Below are 22472 nucleotides of genomic sequence, written 5' to 3'. Positions count from 1 at the left end.
CTTAATATTTATTTCTTTAATTTATCAAAGGGTGCTATTTAGTTCGTTAAATCAATAGGCCCGATAAGTTGGAAAATGATATTATTTATATGGTGTGTTGTTGATTATAGAATGAAATCGTGTCCTAGTAATCTAGGTTGATGATGCCCCCTTGAGGAGCTCATAAGGATTGTCATGTAAACCCTACAGGTGGACTTAGTCCGACATGACAATAAGGTTGAGTGGTACTACTCTTGGAGCTAGATATTAATTAAGTGAGTTGTCAGTAACTCATTTAATTAGTGGAGCCTAACACACTCATGATAAGAAGGACAATAATAACTCTTTAGTGGAATGAGATATTATTGATGAACTTGAGTTGGGTGTTCGGGGTGAACACGGGAAGCTCAAGCTCATCGAGAGACCAAAACCAATTCCTCTTCTCGGTCCCTATTGTAGCCTCTTATTTATAAAGTCTTATATCCACCAAAACTCAACTTCTTACCCACCTCTTGGTGGCCGACCAGCCTAGCTTGGAGCCCAAGCTAGGGCAGGCCAAATCAAACCAAGAAGGGAGCCAAGTTGTGGCCAGCCCTAGCTTGGAGCCCAAGTAAGGGTGGTCGACCACATTAAAATTAAAAGGAGGTTTTAAATTTTAAATCATTTCTTATGTGGAAGCCATGATTTTAAAAGAGAGTTTTTAATATTTTAAATCTTTCCTTTTATAGCTTTCTACAAAAGATTAAGAGAAATGTTTGATATCTTTCCTTATTTGTAGTTAAAAGGAAGATTTTAATTTTTGATAAACTTTCCTTTTTTGCAACCATCCACATGTTTTAAAAGAAAGATTTTAATTTATATAATTTTCCTTTTACAACCAACAAGGAATTTAAAGAAAGAAATTTTTAATTAAAATTTCTTACTGAAAACAAATAAGGAAGTTTTAATTTTATGTTTAAAACTTTCCTTGTTTGAAGCAATAGATATGGCCGGCCATGACAAGAAGAAAAGGAAGTTTTAATTTTTTTGTTTTAAAACTTTCCTTTTTAGTCATTGGCAAGGAATATAAGGAAGTTTTAATTATGTTTAAAATTTTCTTTTTTTGCCATGACCAAGGAATATAAAAGAGAGGGTAGAGGTGCCTCATCTAACAACACATCTTCTAATCCACCTCTCTTTTTCCTTGTGGCCGACCCTTCCTATTCTCTTCCTCTTTGGTGGCCGGCAGCATCATCTCTTGGAGCTTGTTTGGTGGCCGGCTTATGCTTGAAGGAGGAGTAGAGAAAGGAGGCATTATTTCCTAGCATCCCTTGGAGATTGGTTGGTGGCTGGAAATCATCATCCTTGAAGGTTGTTGGTGGCCGAAACTTGGAAGCAAGAAGAGAAGGCTTGGGTGGATTTCATCTTGGTAGATCGTCGCCCACACGACGTCCAAGAGAAGGAGATGAATACAATAGAAGATCAAGAGGTTTATAAGTTATAAAAGGTATAACTAGTTATTAGTTTCCGCATCATAACTAATTCATCTTTTGTATAGATCTTGAAAAACCAAACACAAGAGATTATCGATTTTAGTTATCATTTTTGTTATCGATTTCATGTTTCGATATTGTGCTTCTATTGAGGTTTCTATAGTTAAACCTAGTTTACTGTAAGAAGTTAAATATCCAATTTCTTTGTGAGACTTTGTCTAAGAAGTGGTGGATGATCCCATACCCAAGAAGGCCTAGTGCCTCGCCATGTTTAACCTGGAAGCCGATCTTAGAAATAGATATTTGATAACTTCTATAATATGGTTTAACTTAGGAAGATCACATCAGTTGAACTTGGAGTAAGAATGTTAAGTTTCGTTCCCAATCCAAGTTTAACTTCTAAAGCGAAATTTGGATTAATAATGTTAAGCATCGTTTGTAATTCAAATTTAACTTTATTAGAGCGAAAGGGTAGCTAGGATAGTTCTATGCCTGTACTAATTTTTTGTACAGGGGAACTAAGATGGTATTCCGAGTAGCAACCAACAGGATTAATGGGGCATTTTGGAGCTGTGAAAACCATGGACATTTTGAAAGAACATTTCTTCTAGCCTCATATGAAAAGAGATGTTAAAAGGATTTGCATTAGGTGCATTGCATGTAAGAAAGGCAAGTCGAAGGTGCAACCACATGGACTTTATAAGACTTTGCCTGTGCCTAGCCACCCTCGGATTGATGTGTTAATGGATTTTGTGTTAGGTTTGCCTAGGACTAGGAATGGGAGAGATACTATTCTTGTGGTTGTGGACCGATTTTTGAAAATGGCACACTTTATCCCTTGCCATAAAACTGATGATGCTACACATGTAGAAAATTTATTCTTTAGGGAGGTGGTCCGTTTGCATGGGGTCCCTAGGACAATTGTTAGTGATTGGGATGCGAAGTTCCTCATCCATTTTTGGCGAGTCTTGTGGGGAAAACTTAGGACAAAGTTGTTATTCTCTACCACTTGTCACCCACAGACTGATGGGCAAACCGAGGTCATTAATCGAACCAAATTTGTTGCGTTCTACCATTGGGAAGAATTTGAAAGCTTGGGAAGATTGCATACCATTCATTGAATTTGCATTCAATAGGGTTACACAATCTTATACTAAGTATTCACCTTTTGAGATTGTCTATGGTTTTAATCCATTAACTCAATTGGATTTAATCCCATTACCTGTGGATGATATTGCTAGCCTTGAAGGTCAAGCGAAGGATGATTTGGTGAAAAGGATCCATGACAAGGCAAGGCAACACATGCTGAGGAGGAATGAGCAGATTGCAACCTGTGCGACAACAAGGGACGAAGGCCAATTACTTTTCAACCTGGAGACTGGGTCTGGGTTCATTTTCGAAAGGAGCGATTTTCGAAACGAAGGCAATCCAAGCTGAACCCACGTGGTGATGGACCATTTCAAGTTCTGGAGAAAATCAACGAAAATGCATACAAGTTAGATCTTCCAGGTGAGTACCAAGTGAGTCCAACCTTTAATGTTTCTGATCTTTCTCCTTTTGTTGTTGTTTCATATTCGAGGACGAATCCTTTTGAGGAAGGGGGGGATGATACAACTCCGAATCAGCTCCAAGCCAATGAGACAGGACTGTAAGTCAAGATGTACATCCCGAACCAAGAGGAGCATGAAGGGGACTTGCACGGGCCAGCTGAGCCGATAACGAAAGCAGAGGTCAAGCAAGTTCAACGTGTTGTACAAGCATTGACATCTCGTATCTTGGAAGGGCAGACTATGGAGTCACAGTCGATGCCATGGCAAATGATCAACTTCATACAAGTCGACCCTAAAATGGGCCAATCGGCTGCGGGAGAGTGGAATATCATGATGCAACATATTCCTAGTCAAATACCATACTAGAATGCATATTGTTAGGTGGGAAAACACATCATTCTGGTTGGAATTGGTGTGCCATTTAATGCCACCTACATTTTGGACCAATTCCCAAGTTGGAGTACAACTAGAGGGAGTGTGCATGAAGACTTGCATTCATTATCTTCACTTTCCATGCCTTGGAAACTACCATTTTCAGTTCTATATAATGTCTTGAGCAGATATCAAAGGGAGCAGCCAACATTATATCTTGAGAGAGTTTTTTCCTTGCTGTTCTTCAACAACTCTGCAAGGATTACGGGTGAGCACTTGTAATTCTCAACACTCTTATAATATTGGTTCTTGGTTTTGTTATAACCATTGGGTCAATATTCTCCATTTTCTCATAATATTGGTTCTTGATTCTCTATAATCACCAGGTCAATATTCCATCCCTTTGAAACCTCCTTTGGACAATCCCGGAACTGAGTTCCAAATCTTATTATTGCTGGGTCTCGCGGCATTGTTCATCGAGGTTCACATCACTTTTATATGTAGTGTGTGAACACCTGTTCGGTGTGGTTATGGTGAGTTTCTTGTCGATTATACCTTGCGGTTATGGGAATATGTGTTTTGTATGATTATTGGAGGTATTATGTTAATTGTACTACATTGTAGAATGCGTACGTGTATGGTTGGTACAGGCCTGGTGTGCTACTTGATATACTTTATTGTTTAGTAGACACCAGTTGGATTTACCTATACCTAAAGGTGTTAGATGGATTTTTATACTGGAGGTGTTTATGTGTCTTGGGGATGTTGCATCGATGATGATCGTGTTGATATCATGATTATTTATCATGTTCATCATGTAACACCCACGAAATGCTAAGCTATACCTAGGAGTATTTTTCTTTAAAATAGAAGAATAAAAGAAAGAAAGAGAAAAATGGAAAAATAGAAACCAAAATAAAAAGAGGTGAGGTCAAGGATTGAACCTTGAACCTCCCACAAATGATAGAGTTAAATTGGTGCATAGAACCACTAGTGTAATGAATGATATGTGAATAGAAAAGAATGGAAATGTTAGTAAAGGTGAGAAAATGGTTAAGTAAAGGAACAAGAGAAAACCAAGTAGCTTACTTTCTTTTCCTCTTGGTTAAGAGAAGGAGCAAGCAAAAGACAAGTTGCTTGCTTCCCTCCTTCTCTCTATTTTCGTGGAATTAAAGGAATGAAGAAGATAGAAGGGTTAAGGGGGATGAATGAAGGCATGTTCATTACATAGGAAATAAATAGGATGGAGAGAAGAAAAGACAAGTGATTAATCCTTCCTTCTTCTTCCTCCTCTTCCTTTTCTCCTTCTTATTTTCCCCACCGAAACCAAAGTGTTCCTCTTCTCATTTTCAAAAGCTAAGCTAAGATTTTCTCCCTAAGAAAACTAATTTACAAGGAGGAGCTTTCAAGATCTACCCTTTCCAAGCAAGAGAAATCAAAGGGAGTGCTAGAAGAAGAAGCTTTCTTCTTCCTCTTCACATAGGGTATCTTTCCTTAAGAAAAGCCACAAGCGAAAGGAGGTAAGTATTCCCTCACCTGTGGTACAAGTTGCTTTTGTTTTACATAAGATTAGAAGGCTTAAAACATAGGGTCACAAGTTGTAAACTTTCGGCCAAGTGTAGGAAAAGAACCTAGGAAAAACTTAAGACCTAAACTAACCATGTTCACTACATCCTTAGGGTATGTATGCTATGATAAGAGATTTGGTTGGTTTTTCTTATGCTTACATGTTGTTTAAAGCTTAGTTTTCCTCCATATATGTTTCGGCCAAGAACAAGGTTAGGGTTTAAAGAAGCTAAAAAGTTAACTTAGCATACTCATGTACCTCTTGATGAATGATATGAATTTGGATAGATGTTTATGCTTACATGTAGTTTAAAGCTTAGTTTTCCTCCATATATGTTTCGGCCAAGAACAAGGTTAGGGTTTAAAGAAGCTAAAAAGTTAACTTAGCATACTCATGCACCTCTTGATGATATGATATGAATTTGAATAGGTGTTTATATTTACATGTGGTTTAAAGTTTAGTTTCCCTTCATGTATGTTTCGGCCAAGAGCCAAATTAGGATTTAAAGAAGCTAAAAAGTTAACCTAGCATGCTCATGTACCTCTTTGATGATATGATATGAATTTAAGCTAGGTGTTTATGTTTACATGTTGCTTTAAAGCTTAACTTCCCTTCATGTATGTTTTGGCCAAGAACCAAATTAGGGTTTAGAGAAGCTAAAAAGTTAACCTAGCATGCTCATGTACCTCTTGATGATATGATATGAATTTAGCTAGGTGTTTATGTTTACATGTTGTTTAAAACTTAATTTCCCTTCATGTAAGGTTCGGCCAAGAACCAAATTAGGGTTTAGAGAAGCTAAAAAGTTAACCTAGCATGCTCATGTACCTCTTGATGATATGATATGAATTTAGCTAGGTGTCTATGTTTACATGTTGTTTAAAACTTACTTTCCCTTCATGTAAGGTTCGGCCAAGAACCAAACTAGGGTTTAGAGAAGCTAAAAAGTTAACCTAGCATGCTCATGTACCTCTTGATGATATGATATGAATTTAGCTAGGTGTTTATGTTTATATGTTGTTTTAAAGCTTAACTTCCCTTCATGTATGTTTCGGCCAAGAACTAAATTAGGGTTTAGAGAAGCTAAAAAGTTAACCTAGAATGCTCATGTACCTCTTGATAATATGATATGATTTTAGCTAGGTGTTTACACTTGCATGTTGCCTATAGCTTGGTTTCCTCTTTATGAGTGGTTCGGCCACTATGAGTTTAGAAGCTTAGATATGCCTCACATGATACGTTATGAATTAGGAGATGTTATTTAATGATGTCATGCATGATTGTGTCTTTTATGATGTGCTGTATGCCCAAAGATGCATGCTTTATGATATGACAAATAACATGCTCATTATGTATGCTTATTATCCATGCATGTGCTGTGTGCCCAAATATGCATGCTTTATGATATGGTAAATGACATGCTCATTATGTATGCTTATGATCTATGCATGTGCTGTGTGCCCAAATATGCATACTTTATGATATGGCAAATGACATGCTTATTATGTATGTTTATAATCCATTCATGTGCTGTGTGCCCAAATATGCATGTTTTACTCCTCATGATATGATATGATAAGTTATGTTATGTTATGATATGAACCATGATATGATATTTTACTTTGTTTGGCTTGTACCAAGGGTGGGCTCCATAAGAGCCCCTAGGCCGACGGACTATGAACGGGTCTATTAAAGGGATGGGCTCCTTAGTACTCCCCTAGGTCGACGGACTATGAACGGACCTAGATCCCTAGTAGGTTCGGGGCTAGCTACCCTGTCCTAGGGATTGCGCGTATTTATGTATGTATGTGGTACAAGCCGGGCCCTCATGATGATATTATGTTCAAGTACTATATGATATGTTTTAAGACATATTGCATATGACATGACACATGTTTTAAAAGACATCTTGCATGATATGATTTATGATTTATATGACATGATGATTTATGATATGATATAACATGATGTTCTTTATAAGATGATATGATATGATTTACGATATGACATGCTATGCCCTTATGATATTTATATGACATGATGATTTATGATATGATATAGCATGTTGTTCTTTATGATTTATGATATGACATGCTATGCCCTTATGATGTTAGATGATTGTATTTTTATGGTTGTATGCTTATGTATTTATGCTTTGATATATGGATTTTGTGAGTAGGAAAGGATCTTACTAAGCCTGTGTGCTTATAGCTTACTTTCCTTGTACCACAGATAAGGGCAAAGAATGGATGACCTAAGGGAGCTGCAGGAGAGGCAAGGAGATGTGTGTGGTGGTGGCTCGGCTAAGGCAAATAAAGACCTGCTTAAGTTATTTTGTTATGTCAACATGAACCAAGTGTCTTATGTTATTGTTCCGCATGACTTCAGGATATTTTTAAGTGTTTTATTTTCGAAAGAAATTTTAATATGCATATATGTTTCTACAAATAGATAAGTGAAGTAACCCCACCCTACTAGCAGGAGGGGCGGGCGTTACAGGTTGGTATCAGAGCCAAGTTAGCCTTTCCGCTACACACACATCAAGTCTCCATCTTGCCGCTCCAAGTAAGACTTTCTGTACTTACTCTATGTATGATAGGAAATGTTTTAGTATCCATGAACCTAGGTATGAATGATATGGATTTTCTTCATGTATGATAAGCAATGTTTAATGTGTACGAATATAAGTAGGGATGACTCTAGACTTATGCTAGCCTCATTGTTATTTATGAAAATAGATATGGCTAGAAGATGCGGTAACCGGGCTGATGAGACAGTGACCCCACCAGATCTGACCCAGGTAGTCACCGATCTCCAACGTCAGATCATGAAACAACAACATGTAATCACTGCTCTGATGAATCAGCAAGGAAACCCTGTCACCCCACCTGCAAATCAGAATGCAGCGCCCGTCATACCACTAGCTGCACCAGTACCACCGGTAGCCTCTGCCCAGTAGTCCGACAGGAGACTTACTTGATACAGTGGCTAAGGCTAAAGCCGGAGAACTTCTCGGATACTTGTGAGCCATGGGACACTCAAGCCTGGTTCAAGACAGTGGAAAGTATTGTGGAATTGCTGGACTGGCCTGTATCGGAAAAGATCAAATGTGTGTCATTCTGTTTTTCCGGAGACGCAAGAATGTGGTGGGAAAGAGTTAAGGCTAAGAGACAAATTAATCTGATGAACTGGACGGACTTCGAGACAGAGTTCTTCGAAGAATTCTTCCATATGCAAGTGACGAACCGGCATTACGACGAGTTCACCGAGTTCCGGCAAGGTGACTTATTAGTAAACGAAACAGTAAAGCGCTTTAATCGTCTTGCACGCCTCTGCCCAGAGTTCAGCACGGAAAGAGAAAGGGTTAGATTGATGCTGAAGATGCTCCGACCCGAGATAGAACTGAATGTGGCCGGCGGAATTAATAGACCGCAGACTACAGAAGAACTGGTCAGCAGTGCCCTGATCACCGAGCATTATCAGAAGGCGATGAACGAGAATAAGAATCAGGCATAGACACAAGGGCAGAAATCTCATAGTACCAAACCCAGCTGGAAAGGAAACTCTAATGGAAAAAGGAAACAATGGGACAACACCAAAGGAGGACCAGCGAATAAGCAACCTAAGTACCCTCAGTGTACCATTTGTGGAAAGCAGCATTCCGGAGTATGTCGCAAGGGTACGAGAAAATGTTACAGTTGCGGACGGGAAGGACACCTGGCCAGAGACTGCCCTACCCAGTCCCATACACTGTTCCAGCAGAATGACCAGAACAGAAGCGCTCCCTCACAGCTACACTATATGCAAGCTTCCATTGAAGGGACTCCGATTAGCCAAGGGAGATTGGAAGCCCCGCGAACTACGACGAACGCTAGAGTTTTCTCGCTTACCAAGGACGATGTGGCGAGTGCCTCTACCGTGGTCACAGGTCAGCTACCTATTTTCAGTCAATATGCTAATGTGTTATTTGATACTGGGGCAACACATTCATTTGTCTCTACACCCTTCATGGAGAAGTTAGAGATACCACCACAAGCTTTGAATGACAAATTCTTAACAACCCTACCGTCGGGAGAAGTAATGCCATCTACTCATATGCTGCGAGCCGCACCCATCAGAATCGCAGACAGAGAACTCTACTGTGATCTGATAGTGCTTGACATGCAAGATTATGACAGTATATTGGGGATGGATTTTCTGAGCAAGTACGGCGCTTCGATCGAGTGTCGTCAAAGAAAAGTGGTTTTCCGACCTGAAGCTGAACCGATATTCGAGTTCATAGGTGAACCCGAGGAAAATCAGTGCTATGGGACTAAAGATGTGACTGGACAACTCTCTACCCTGACTATAGCACCAACGTTGTTCGATGATGTATTAGAAAAGCAGACTCGTGACTTGAGTATCAAGCGGATAAAGCAAGAAGTGTTAGAGGGAAAGAATGACGAATTCCGTATCGCTGACAGTGAGATATTATACCTCAAGGATCGCTTATGTGTTCCCGATGACCCAGAGTTGCGGAAGAAGATACTAGAAGAAGCCCATGCAACACCCTATGCAATACATCCGGGATCTACCAAAATGTACCAAGATTTGAGAAAGAAATTCTGGTGGTCCGGTATGAAAAGAGATGTAGCTAGTACGTTAGTACCTGCCTGACCTGTCAGAGGGTTAAAGCAGAACACCAGAGGCCTGGAGGATTACTGCAGCCTGTCCAAATTCCAGAATGGAAATGGGAAGATATCTCTATGGACTTTATTTCAGGACTACCTAAGACAACGAATGACTATGACGCTATATGGGTAATCGTGGATAGATTAACCAAATCTGCCCACTTTCTAGCAATCAAGATGACTTATTCAATTGAGCAACTGGCTCAGTTATACGTCAAGGAAATTGTTAGATTACATGGGATTCCTAAGACCATCATTTCTGACAGAGATGGTCGCTTTATTTCACATTTTTGGGAATGTGTTCAGAAGACTCTTGGTACAAAGTTATTGTTCAGTACTGCCTTCCACCCTCAGACCGATGGATAAACAGAAAGGGTGAACCAAGTACTAGAAGACATGTTACGGGCTTGCGCCTTAGACTTTAAAGGGAGCTGGTGCCGATATTTATGCTTAGCGGAATTCGCCTACAATAATAGTCACCAAGCTACTATTGGAATGACGCCCTACGAGGCTCTGTACGGGAGGAAATGTAGATCTCCTATATGTTGGTACGAAGGCGGTGAAAAGAAAGAGATGAGATTCCAAACAGAATTCATCGATAACACCACTCGTGCTATACAGAACATCTGCCAAAGAATAGAAACTGCGCAGAGCCGGCAAAAGAATTACGCGGATAAGCGACGAAGACCATTGGAATTCAGTATCGGAGACTCAGTATTCCTCAAAGTAGCGCCTATGAAAGGAGTAATGAGGTTCGATAAAAAGGTAAAGTTAAGCCCGCGCTATGTGGGACCATATCAAGTTCTGAAAAGAATTGGCAAGGTCGCTTATGAAATAGTTACCTCAAGAGATGTCAGCCATCCACAACGTGTTCCACATTTCGATGCTAAAGAAATGTATTCCGAGCACGGACCAAGTAATCGAACCACGGACAGTACAAGTGCAGGAGGATCTAACCTATGAGAGTCGACCGGTTCAGATATTAGATCGAGATGTCAAAAGACTGAGGAACAAAGAAGTACCCTTAGTAAAGGTCTTGTGGCAAAATCAACGGTTCGAAGAAGCCACTTGGGAACGAGAAGATGATATGAAACGGAAGTATCCAGAGCTATTTTAAGTTCGAGGACGAACTTTCTATGAGGTATGGGGTACTGTAACACCCACGAAATGCTAAGCTATACCTAGGAGTATTTTTCTTTAAAATAGAAGAATAAAAGAAAGAAAGAGAAAAATGGAAAAATAGAAACCAAAATAAAAAGAGGTGAGGTCAAGGATTGAACCTTGAACCTCCCACAAATGATAGAGTTAAATTGGTGCATAGAACCACTAGAGTAATGAATGATATGTAAATAGAAAAGAATGGAAATGTTAGTAAAGGTGAGAAGATGGTTAAGTCAAGGAACAAGAGAAAACCAAGTAGCTTACTTTCTTTTACTCTTGGTTAAGAGAAGGAGCAAGCAAAAGACAAGTTGCTTGCTTCCCTCCTTCTCTCTATTTTCGTGGAATTAAAGGAATGAAGAAGATAGAAGGATTAAGGGGGATGAATGAAGGCATGTTCATTACATAGGAAATAAATAGGATGGAGAGAAGAAAAGACAAGTGATTAATCCTTCCTTCTTCTTCCTCCTCTTCCTTTTCTCCTTCTTCTTTTCCCCACCGAAACCAAAGTGTTCTTCTTCTCATTTTCAAAAGCTAAGCTAAGGTTTTCTCCCTAAGAAAACTAATTTACAAGGAGGAGCTTTCAAGATCTACCCTTTCCAAGCAAGAGAAATCAAAGGGAGTGCTAGAAGAAGAAGCTCTCTTCTTCCTCTTCACATAGGGTACCTTTCCTTAAGAAAAGCCACAAGCGAAAGGAGGTAAGTATTCCCTCACCTGTGGTACAAGTTGCTTTTGTTTTACATAAGATTAGAAGGCTTAAAACCTAGGGTCACAAGTTGTAAACTTTCGGCCAAATGTAGGAAAAGAACGTAGGAAAAACTTAAGACCTAAATTAACCATGTTCACTACATCCTTAGGGTATGTATGCTATGATAAGAGATTTGGTTGGTTTTTCTTATGCTTACATGTTGTTTAAAGCTTAGTTTTCCTCCATATATGTTTCGGCCAAGAACAAGGTTAGGGTTTAAAGAAGCTAAAAAGTTAACTTAGCATACTCATGTACCTCTTGATGATATGATATGAATTTGGATAGATGTTTATGCTTACATGTAGTTTAAAGCTTAGTTTTCCTCCATATATGTTTCGGCCAAGAACAAGGTTAGGGTTTAAAGAAGCTAAAAAGTTAACTTAGCATACTCATGCACCTCTTGATGATATGATATGAATTTGGATAGGTGTTTATGTTTACATGTGGTTTAAAGTTTAGTTTCCCTTCATGTATGTTTCGGCCAAGAGTCAAATTAGGATTTAAAGAAGATAAAAAGTTAACTTAGAATGCTCATGTACCTCTTGATGATATGATATGAATTTAAGCTAGGTGTTTATGTTTACATGTTGCTTTAAAGCTTAACTTCCCTTCATGTATGTTTCGGCCAAGAACCAAATTAGGGTTTAGAGAAGCTAAAAAGTTAACCTAGCATGCTCATGTACCTCTTGATGATATGATATGAATTTAGCTAGGTGTTTATGTTTACATGTTGTTTAAAACTTAATTTCCCTTCATGTAAGGTTCGGCCAAGAACCAAATTAGGGTTTAGAGAAGCTAAAAAGCTAACCTAGCATGCTCATGTACCTCTTGATGATATGATATGAATTTAGCTAGGTGTCTATGTTTACATGTTGTTTAAAACTTACTTTCCCTTCATGTAAGGTTCGGGCAAGAACCAAACTAGGGTTTAGAGAAGCTAAAAAGTTAACCTAGCATGCTCATGTACCTCTTGATGATATGATATGAATTTAGCTAGGTGTTTATGTTTACATGTTGTTATAAAGCTTAACCTCCCTTGATGTATGTTTCTGCCAAGAACCAAATTAGGGTTTAGAGAAGCTAAAAAGTTAACCTAGCATGCTCATGTACCTCTTGATAATATGATATGATTTTAGCTAGGTGTTTACACTTGCATGTTGCCTATAGCTTGGTTTCCTCTTTATGAGTTGTTCGGCCACTATGAGTTTAGAAGCTTAGATATGCCTCACATGATACGTTATGAATTAGGAGGTGTTATTTAATGATGCCATGCATGATTGTGTCTTTTATGATGTGCTATGTGCCCAAAGATGCATGCTTTATGATATGACAAATAACATGCTCATTATGTATGCTTATGATCCATGCATGTGCTGTGTGCCCAAATATGCATGCTTTATGATATGGTAAATGACATGCTCATTATGTATGCTTTTGATCCATGCATGTGCTGTGTGCCCAAATATGCATACTTTATGATATGGCAAATAACATGCTCATTATGTATGTTTATGATCCATGCATGTGCTGTGTGCCCAAATATGCTTGTTTTACTCCTCATGATATGATAAGATAAGTTATGTTATGTTATGATATGAACCATGATATGATATTTTACTTTGTATGGCTTGTACCAAGGGTGGGCTCCATAAGCGCCCCTAGGCCGACGGACTATGAACGGGTCTAGTAAAGGGATGGGCTCCTTAGTACGCCCCTAGGTCGAAGGACTATGAACGGACCTAGATTCCTAGTAGGTTCGAGGCTAGCTACCCTGTCCTAGGGATTGCGCGTATTTATGTATATATGTGGCACAAGTCGGGCCCTCATGATGATATTATGTTCAAGTACTATATGATATGTTTTAAGACATCTTGCATATGACATGACACATGTTTTAAAAGACATCTTGCATGATATGATTTATGATTTATATGACATGATAATTTATGATATGATATAGCATGATGTTCTTTATAAGATGATATGATATGATTTACGATATGACATGCTATGCCCTTATGATATTTATATGACATGATGATTTATGATATGATATAGTATGATGTTCTTTATGATTTATGATATGACATGCTATGCCCTTATGATGTTAGATGATCGTATTTTTATGGTTGTATGCTTATGTATTTATGCTTTGATATATGGATTTTGTGAGTAGGAAAGGATCTTACTAAGCCTATGTGCTTATAGCTTACTTTCCTTGTACCACAGATAAGGGCAAAGAATGGATGACCTAAGGGAGCTACAGGAGAGGCAAGGAGATGTGTGTGATGGTGGCTCGACTAAGGCAAATAAAGACCTGCTTAAGTTATTTTGTTATGTCAACATGAACCAAGTGTTTTATGTTATTATTCCGCACGACTTCAAGATATTTTTAAGGGTTTTATTTTTGAAAGAAATTTTAATATGCATATATGCTTCCGCAAATAGATAAGTAAAGTAACCCCGCCCTACTAGCAGGAGGGGCGGGCGTTACACATCGTTCATTGCATGCTGACGACCATTATCTCCCTTGTGGTGTGAGATAGTCGTCAGTCATTCATAGTTGCTCATTCAGCCACTGTGGGAGAGTGGTAGCTAGGAGTGGAGCTAGTCCTATTTTGCTCATTAGGCCGCTCAGTCTTCTGCTCGCCTCGACCGCTCTGGAGTAGTGGGTTTGGAGGGTTCAGTAGTTAGGGGGCTAGTGATGCGAGTAGTCAGGGACCCTGATGCTATACAATTATATAACTACTTAGCGAACTGTCCGCCTCGGCCGCTCTATAGCGGTGCATGTACTGGAGGCTAGTACGGTTTGTCACAGACCCAAGATTCTCGGTCATACAAGGGTCGTGGTGTTTGGAGAGGTAGCGGGGGTGACCATGGGGCATTCATGCGCATTTGCATACGATGCGCCGTGTATTTGTGGAGATATATTTGCATACATGCCTAGTAGATATTAGTTGCATGTGATTGTGATGTGTTGCACTTGTTTGAGATATGATTGTTGCAAATGGTTGTCATGCTTCATACATGTCATTTATTATACATGTATATATTGTCGTGTATATTAGACAGGTGTTCGCGCAGATTTGTTATTGAACCAGTGAGTTTACTAATCATTGTACCATGTGTTGATTCCAGATTAGGTAAGCATTTATCATTATGTCAGTTGTGGTTTATGCAGTTGGTATGTCAGTTATGATTATGTATGGTTTTTAAGTCGATTATGTTAGATGGATTGATTATGTCAGTATGATCATGTTCTTTATTCCCTACTGAGACTGTATACTTTGATCGCCATGTTTGTTTTATATAGATCATGCACTATCTTGTCTATTACTCGTAGAGTGACACGCGCTCATCACCCCATTTATATCTTTATGTTTCCAGGTAACAGATAGATGATTGTGGAGTCGCTTGGAGTATCCTGTCTGTCGGTCCTACGTCGCATTAGAAGATGGTTTTGTTAGGATCCTTCGTACGGCGGTGTGAATAGCCGACCCCAAAACGCTCGCGTTTCTTTCTACAAACTAGGGTTAGCGCAGCGAAAAATACAACAAAGAAACGAAAGAGAAGAAAACCAAACCTTAACACAAGGATGTAACGAGGTTCAGAGATTAGGGCTCCTACTCCTCGGCGTGTCCGTAAGGTGGACGAGCCCTCTCAATCCGTCGGTGGATGAATCCCCGGAAACCCAGCTAATAAATACTCCTTATGGGTGGAGAAACCTCGCCACAGTCTTTTGCAACAGCAAACAAAGGAGTACAACAATAGAGACAACAAACAAGAACAACAGAAATTGTAAAACACTTGCTTGCCTCTTGTTGTCGACTGGAACCTTGATGAAGCAGTAGCTTCTCAGATCCAGCAGCTAGAACACCAGCAGGAAACTCACGCAGAGCTTCAGCAGCGATGAGAGCTCAGCATAGCTCAAGAGCACACCAGCAGCTCAGTAGTAGAAGAGAAGAGGAAGAAGTTGAAATGCAGCAGTAGCCCTCGACCCCTTTATACCTGCGAAGAAGCAATGAAACTAGCCGTTGCGTCAAGCTAGAACTCGATCGGCCGCCCCATCGCCCAGCGCGCGATGATCGACGATCACCCCGCCGATCGTGTCGCGATCGAAGCCTGATCGGTCCACGCACGAGCCGTTGCCCCGATCGGTCTTGCCGATCGATCAGGCCATGGGTGGCGATCCACGGCTTTCTTTCGCGAGGTTGCGTTGCCTCGATCGGTCTCGCATCGATCAGATTACAATCGATGAGCCATCGATTCGATTCGATCGGTCACCGCACCGATCGTGGAAAACGCAGTATCACTGGATCGGTCACCAGACCGATCCAAACTTCTCAGCCCTAGACCTAAGGCTTCCACACCAACATTCGGTCAACCTTGACCTGTTGGTACATCATTCCTAGCATCCGGTCACTCCCTTGACCTGCTAGCACTTCCCGCTAATTGTCCGGTCAATCCTTTTGACCCACTTAGACTTCTCCACACCAGATGTCCGATCACCCTTGATCCATCTTGATTTTTCCCTTGCCCGGCTTCACTCACCAGGACTTTCCACACTGCCTAACATCCCAGTTAGGACTTTCTCACTGCCTGGCTTCACTCACCAGGACTTTCCAACTACCTAACATCCCAGTTAGGACTTTCTCACTGCCTGGCTTCACTCACCAGGACTTTCCAACTGCCTAACATCCCAGTTAGGACTTTCTCACTGCCTGGCTTCACTCACCAGGACTTTCCAACTGCCTAACATCCCAGTTAGGACTTTCCCATTGCCTAACATCCCAGTTAGGACTTTTCCGTGCCAAGTCTCCATACTTGGACTTTTCTAGTGCCAAGTCTCCATACTTGGACTTTTCCAGTGCCAAGTCTCCATACTTGGACTTTTCGCGTGCCAAGCTCCCTGCTTGGACTTTTCCAGTGCCAAGTCTCCATACTTGGACTTTTCCAGTGCCAAGCTCCCTGCTTGGACTTTTCCATTGCCAAGTCTCCATACTTGGACTTTTTCCCGAATCAGGTCAACCAGGTCAACCTTGACCTACGGTTGCACTAATAATCTCCCAAACATCTATTCTTGTCCCATATCAAGAATACAACTCTTCCACGAGTGTCAAACATCAAAATACAACTCAACTAGGTCAACCTTGACCTAAGGTTGCACCAACAATCTTCCTAAGTCAAACATCAAAATACAACTCGAGTCAAGTCACCTCGAGTCGGGTCAACCAGGTCAACCTTGACCTAAGGTTGCACCAACAATCTCCCCCTTTTTGATGTTTGACAAAACCCATAATCAAGTTAGGTTAACCCGATAACCTAACTTAGGTTTTCCAACCATCTTCCAATGTCCAATGTTCTTTCCTTGAACATTCTCTAGACATTCTCCCCTTAGGTTAACCCGATAACCTAACTTGGGTTCTCCAATAATTCTCCCCCTTTTTGACACACTTCAAAAAGAATTCCAATGTTCTTCCTCGAACATTCCTTGACATTCTTCCCCTAGCTTAGGTTAACCCGATAACCTAACTTGGGTTCTCCAATAATTCTCCAATGAACACTCTCCCCTTTTTGACACACATCAAAAAGGAAAAAGAGGGTATCAAGGTCAAGAGTTTCTTCCTAATGAAAGTCCCATACCTTTCATTGAAACTCTTAATTTCCCCCTTGATACTAAACTCAACAATCAACTTAGTGATAATCCCATATCACTAATCCTCAAAAGTCTTAAGGAGTAAAACTCCTAAAAGTCAACTCCCCCTTGACTAATAGGTAAAACTCCCCCTAAAGGTCAACTCCCCTTTGACCATTGCACCAACAATGTCTTGGAGAGTTTCAAGCCTTTAGAAATCCAAAACACCAACTCCCAGCTGAAATTTCAGACAAAACAGTCGAAAATCAGCAAGTTGGCACGCCCGATCGGTCACCAGACCGATCAGGAGCTCCCTGGATCGGTCCAGTGACCGATCCAGCATCCCCTGGACCGATCAGCAACCTCTGGATCGGTCCCCATGCGATCAGAATTCGTACTCCCGAAATTCAGAACGATAGGCGGTTTCTGAAATTTCCTTCCCGAAATTCAGAAACTCCTAGAAAATTCCAGAAAATTCGAAAAATTGTGAAATTTTGAGGATACATTCCTCATAACATATACTATCATGGAAAAATAATTTTCTATGAAAATAGTTTCCATTTTCAAATTTTGATACAAAATTCGAAAACTTTGAAATAGTTCAAAGTTAAGTCAATTTTGTATCACAATGTTCAATGATGAATGCTATCACTAGGAAAGCTTCATCAAGGTTTTTCAAATCAATTTTAAAATGCTTTTAAAACCATTTGAATTTAGGACCATAATCTTAGGGCTAGATGTACATGACTTGTACACAAGCTTTCCCTATGATCCTTAATTTCTTGAATTAGGGTCATCTAGGTACAAGGACTATGCACCTTGATCCTAACTCATGATCCTAATATCTCACACACATCTAAGGTGTATCAAACCACATTCAAGTCAATTTGATGTGAGATATGGGTTAACGTCAACTTAGGCTAAGTTCTCATGCATTTTCTAAACACCAATTTGATCTCAATATCAAAATGTGTTTTTCATCCTTAAATCAATTTCATTGATTATTAATGCAAGAGATGATGACATGGCATAAAATGATATCATAAGTAAAAACATGGGCCAATGTCATGATGTCATGACATAAAGTTTGAAAACTTAAATAAACATGACATATAGATAACCTAAGCATTATCATGTCATTTCAAATGATAATAAAATAAATATGATGTCATGGCATGGCATATGGCAACCAATCATGGCAAGTTAGCACAAATAAAATACCTAAATTCCCTATCTAAGTATCCTTAGCCTTTGCTAACTTAAAATCTAACCCTAGATTGCCTCAAAATGCCAAAATCCTAATTTTGACACTTCTTGAACTCTAGATTAATTCATGCCACTCAAAGATCAAATTTATCCTCAAAACTTGGCATGTTTCATTTTTCCTCAAGAGTTCTCTAGATTTTCCCAAATTGTGCCAATTGAGATTAAAAATGAAATTTCCAATCTTTAGGCACATTTAACTCTTCAAAGGAGTAAATGATAATTCCATTTCATTTTCAAAAGTTCTCAAAACCTTGAAAATGCTCCTTGAGTGTCAATTTCCTCAAAGTTGGGTTAACTACCCTTCTAATCGGAGTTGACACTCTCTAACCCATCTATGGAGTAGAGAAGATGCTCCTAGGAACCCAATACCTATTTGAGCTCATTGGGTTCACTAAATATTCACTAGGGATGACTTCCCTAGCAACCCTCCTAATGACCCTCTTAGGCTTTGAAGCCTTGGTCATTTGGATCTCGTCAAGGTCAACTATAGGGGTGACTCCCCTTGTAACCTTGGTAATGGTCTTCCTAGCCCTAGGTTTTGTTCCATAATCGAATGGAACATTGTGGTAAGTGGGCTTGACCATTTGGGACTTAGGTTTGTGACCCAAACCTTTCTTGTCCTTGGACTTGAGTTTTTGACTCTTAAACCCTAGAGATGACTTCTCCATATTTTTAAGAGCCTTTTCTAAATTATCAAGTCTTGACCTCAAGACTTGATTTTCTCTCTCTAATACCTCAAGTTTTAATTTGTCATTTTCTCTTGAGATATTCCTAGGCATGTGTCTAGTTTTCTTGGGATTTCTACCTAGGTTTTCCTTAACTTTAGAAGCGTTAATCCTAGGGTTGGTATTTCTAGTGTTATCCTTACCTAGGCTAACATGTTTAGCTCCTAAGCACATGTATTGGTTCCTAAAGTTAACATGCTTATCATTATTAACAATTGCAACAAAACTACTAGCATGAGTTTTATTAGAATTGCAATAATGAACCTTAGAGGTTACCTTAGGGTTTGCCTTAGCTCCCCCTATCGATGTGCCCGGTCTCTTGCCCTTGTGAGGTTGCCTCCCCCTTTGACATTGACTCCTATAGTGTCCCCTTTGCTTGCATTGAAAGCACACGATGTGCTCCTTGCCCTTGCGTTTCGGGACTCCCGCTTCCTTGACCTTTGGCGCCGGTGGAGTCTTTCTTACACTCTTTGGACACTTACTCTTGTAATGTCCATGTTCCCTACACTCAAAGCACATAATGTGTAATTTAATTGAGCTTAAATTGCTGGAGTTACCTAGGGTTGAGGGTGGATGCGAGCTCTCTTCTTCATCCCTTTCAGAGGTAGAAGCTTCTTCTTCTTGCTCCGAACTTGAAGAAGAACTCTCCTCCTCTTCGTCCTTAGATGTTGAGTAACCCTCAACTTCTAATTCCTCTCCTCCATGATGTGAGCTACTTGATGACTCACTTGTCTCCTCTTCATGGCTTGAAGTGGAGCTCTCCTCATGGTACTTGGCCAAGTTATCCCATAATTCCTTGGCATTGTTGTAACCTATCTTACACAAGATGTTAGTAGGCAATGAAAATTCAATTATTCTCGTTACCTCTTCGTTGATTTCGGATTTGTGAATTTGTTCTTTCGTCCACTCCTTCTTCTCAAGAGTTTTTCCTTCCTTATTCACCGGAGGAGTAAAACCTTCTTGTACACAAAACCAATTCATTATGTTATTCATAAGAAAGTACTTCATCCTTACCTTCCAATACGCGAAGTCGCCGCATTCGTAGAAGGGTGGAATGGTGGCGTCTTCTCCATAGAGATCCATCTCTAGCCCGTGCTCCCCCGGGTGTTCATCCGTCGAAGTGCGGCCTCGCTCTGATACCACTTGTTAGGATCCTTCGTACGGCTAGAGAGGGGGGTGTGAATAGCCGACCCCAAAACGCTCGCGTTTCTTTCTACAAACTAGGGTTAGCGCAGCGAAAAATACAACAAAGAAACGAAAGAGAAGAAAACCAAACCTTAACACAAGGAAGTAACGAGGTTCGGAGATTAGGGCTCCTACTCCTCGGCGTGTCCGTAAGGTGGACGAGCCCTCTCAATCCGTCGGTGGATGAATCCCCGGAAACCCGGCTAATAAATACTCCTTATGGGTGGAGAAACCTCGCCACAGTCTTTTGCAACAGCAAACAAAGGAGTACAACAATAGAGACAACAAACAAGAACAACAGAAATTGTAAAACACTTGCTTGCCTCTTGTTGTCGACTGGAACCTTGATGAAGCAGCAGCTTCTCAGATCCAGCAGCTAGAACACCAGCAGGAAACTCACGCAGAGCTTCAGCAGCGATGAGAGCTCAGCAAAGCTCAAGAGCACACCAGCAGCTCAGTAGCAGAAGAGAAGAGGAAGAAGTTAAAATGCAGCAGCAGCCCTCGACCCCTTTATACCTGCGAAGAAGACAGCGAAAAACTAGCCGTTGCGTCGCAACGGCTAGAACCCTGATCGGTCTGCAGACCGATCAGCCTAGGCGCATGAAGCTTCTGTTTGTTACCTGATCGGTCCCCAGACCGATCAGGTGTCGCGATCGAAGCCCTGATCGGTCCACAGACCGATCAGGCTTATGCCTGATCGGTCTTGCTGACCGATCAAGCCATGGGTGGATCGGTCAGCAGACCGATCCACGGTTTTCTTCTCGCAAGGTTGCGTTGCCTCCTGATCGGTCTCCAGACCGATCAGATTACAATCAGTGAGCCACTGATCTGATTCTGATCGGTCACCAGACCGATCAGGGCAAACGCAGTATCACTGGATCGGTCACCAGACCGATCCAAACTTCTCAGCCCTAGACCTAAGGCTTCCACACCAACATTCGGTCAACCTTGACCTGTTGGTACATCATTCCTAGCATCCGGTCACTCCCTTGACCTGCTAGCACTTCCCGCTAATTGTCCGGTCAATCCTTTTGACCCACTTAGACTTCTCCACACCAGATGTCCGATCACCCTTGATCCATCTGGATTTTTCCCTTGCCCGGCTTCACTCACCAGGACTTTCCACACTGCCTAACATCCCAGTTAGGACTTTCTCACTGCCTGGCTTCACTCACCAGGACTTTCCAACTGCCTAACATCCCAGTTAGGACTTTCTCACTGCCTGGCTTCACTCACCAGGACTTTCCAACTGCCTAACATCCCAGTTAGGACTTTCCCATTGCCTAACATCCCAGTTAGGACTTTTCCGTGCCAAGTCTCCATACTTGGACTTTTCCAGTGCCAAGTCTCCATACTTGGACTTTTCGCGTGCCAAGCTCCCTGCTTGGACTTTTCCAGTCTCCATACTTGGACTTTTCCAGTGCCAAGCTCCCTGCTTGGACTTTTCCGTTGCCAAGTCTCCATACTTGGACTTTTTCCCGAATCAGGTCAACCAGGTCAACCTTGACCTACGGTTGCACTAATAATCTCCCAAACATCTATTCTTGTCCCATATCAAGAATACAACTCTTCCACGAGTGTCAAACATCAAAATACAACTCAACTAGGTCAACCTTGACCTAAGGTTGCACCAACAATCTTCCTAAGTCAAACATCAAAATACAACTCGAGTCAAGTCACCTCGAGTCGAGTCAACCAGGTCAACCTTGACCTAAGGTTGCACCAACAGGTTTCACCTCGCTCTTGTTTTCTTTTATATATTCTTTATTATTTTGGGTGTTATATTTGTGTTTAAGTCGTGTCGACATGCATTGTATCTATTTGGTTTACGTGGGCTTTTCTTTCATTTTTCGCTGTGTTTTTAGTGCAGCCGTGTGGGCTATTAAATATATATAACTACGGGATTGTAATTGTTTTGTTCCAACCGAGTGGGTTGAGTATTTAACTGCGTGGTTGTGTATATTCCAGCCGTGTGGGCTGATGTATATAGTTTGTGTATATATGTATTAATTCAGATTGTCACCGATACAGGAGAGATACTGTCAGATTTTTTATCTGGCAGGGACTCCTCGGAGCGTGATAATTTATTGGTATCATAGTGAGGTTTATGAGTCTATTTTCTGTATTTTGGATTTCGTGTTTTGG

This window comes from Zingiber officinale, chromosome 8B (assembly GCF_018446385.1).
Source record: "Zingiber officinale cultivar Zhangliang chromosome 8B, Zo_v1.1, whole genome shotgun sequence".
NCBI lineage: Eukaryota > Viridiplantae > Streptophyta > Magnoliopsida > Zingiberales > Zingiberaceae > Zingiber > Zingiber officinale.
This window is presented reverse-complemented; position numbering follows the sequence as displayed.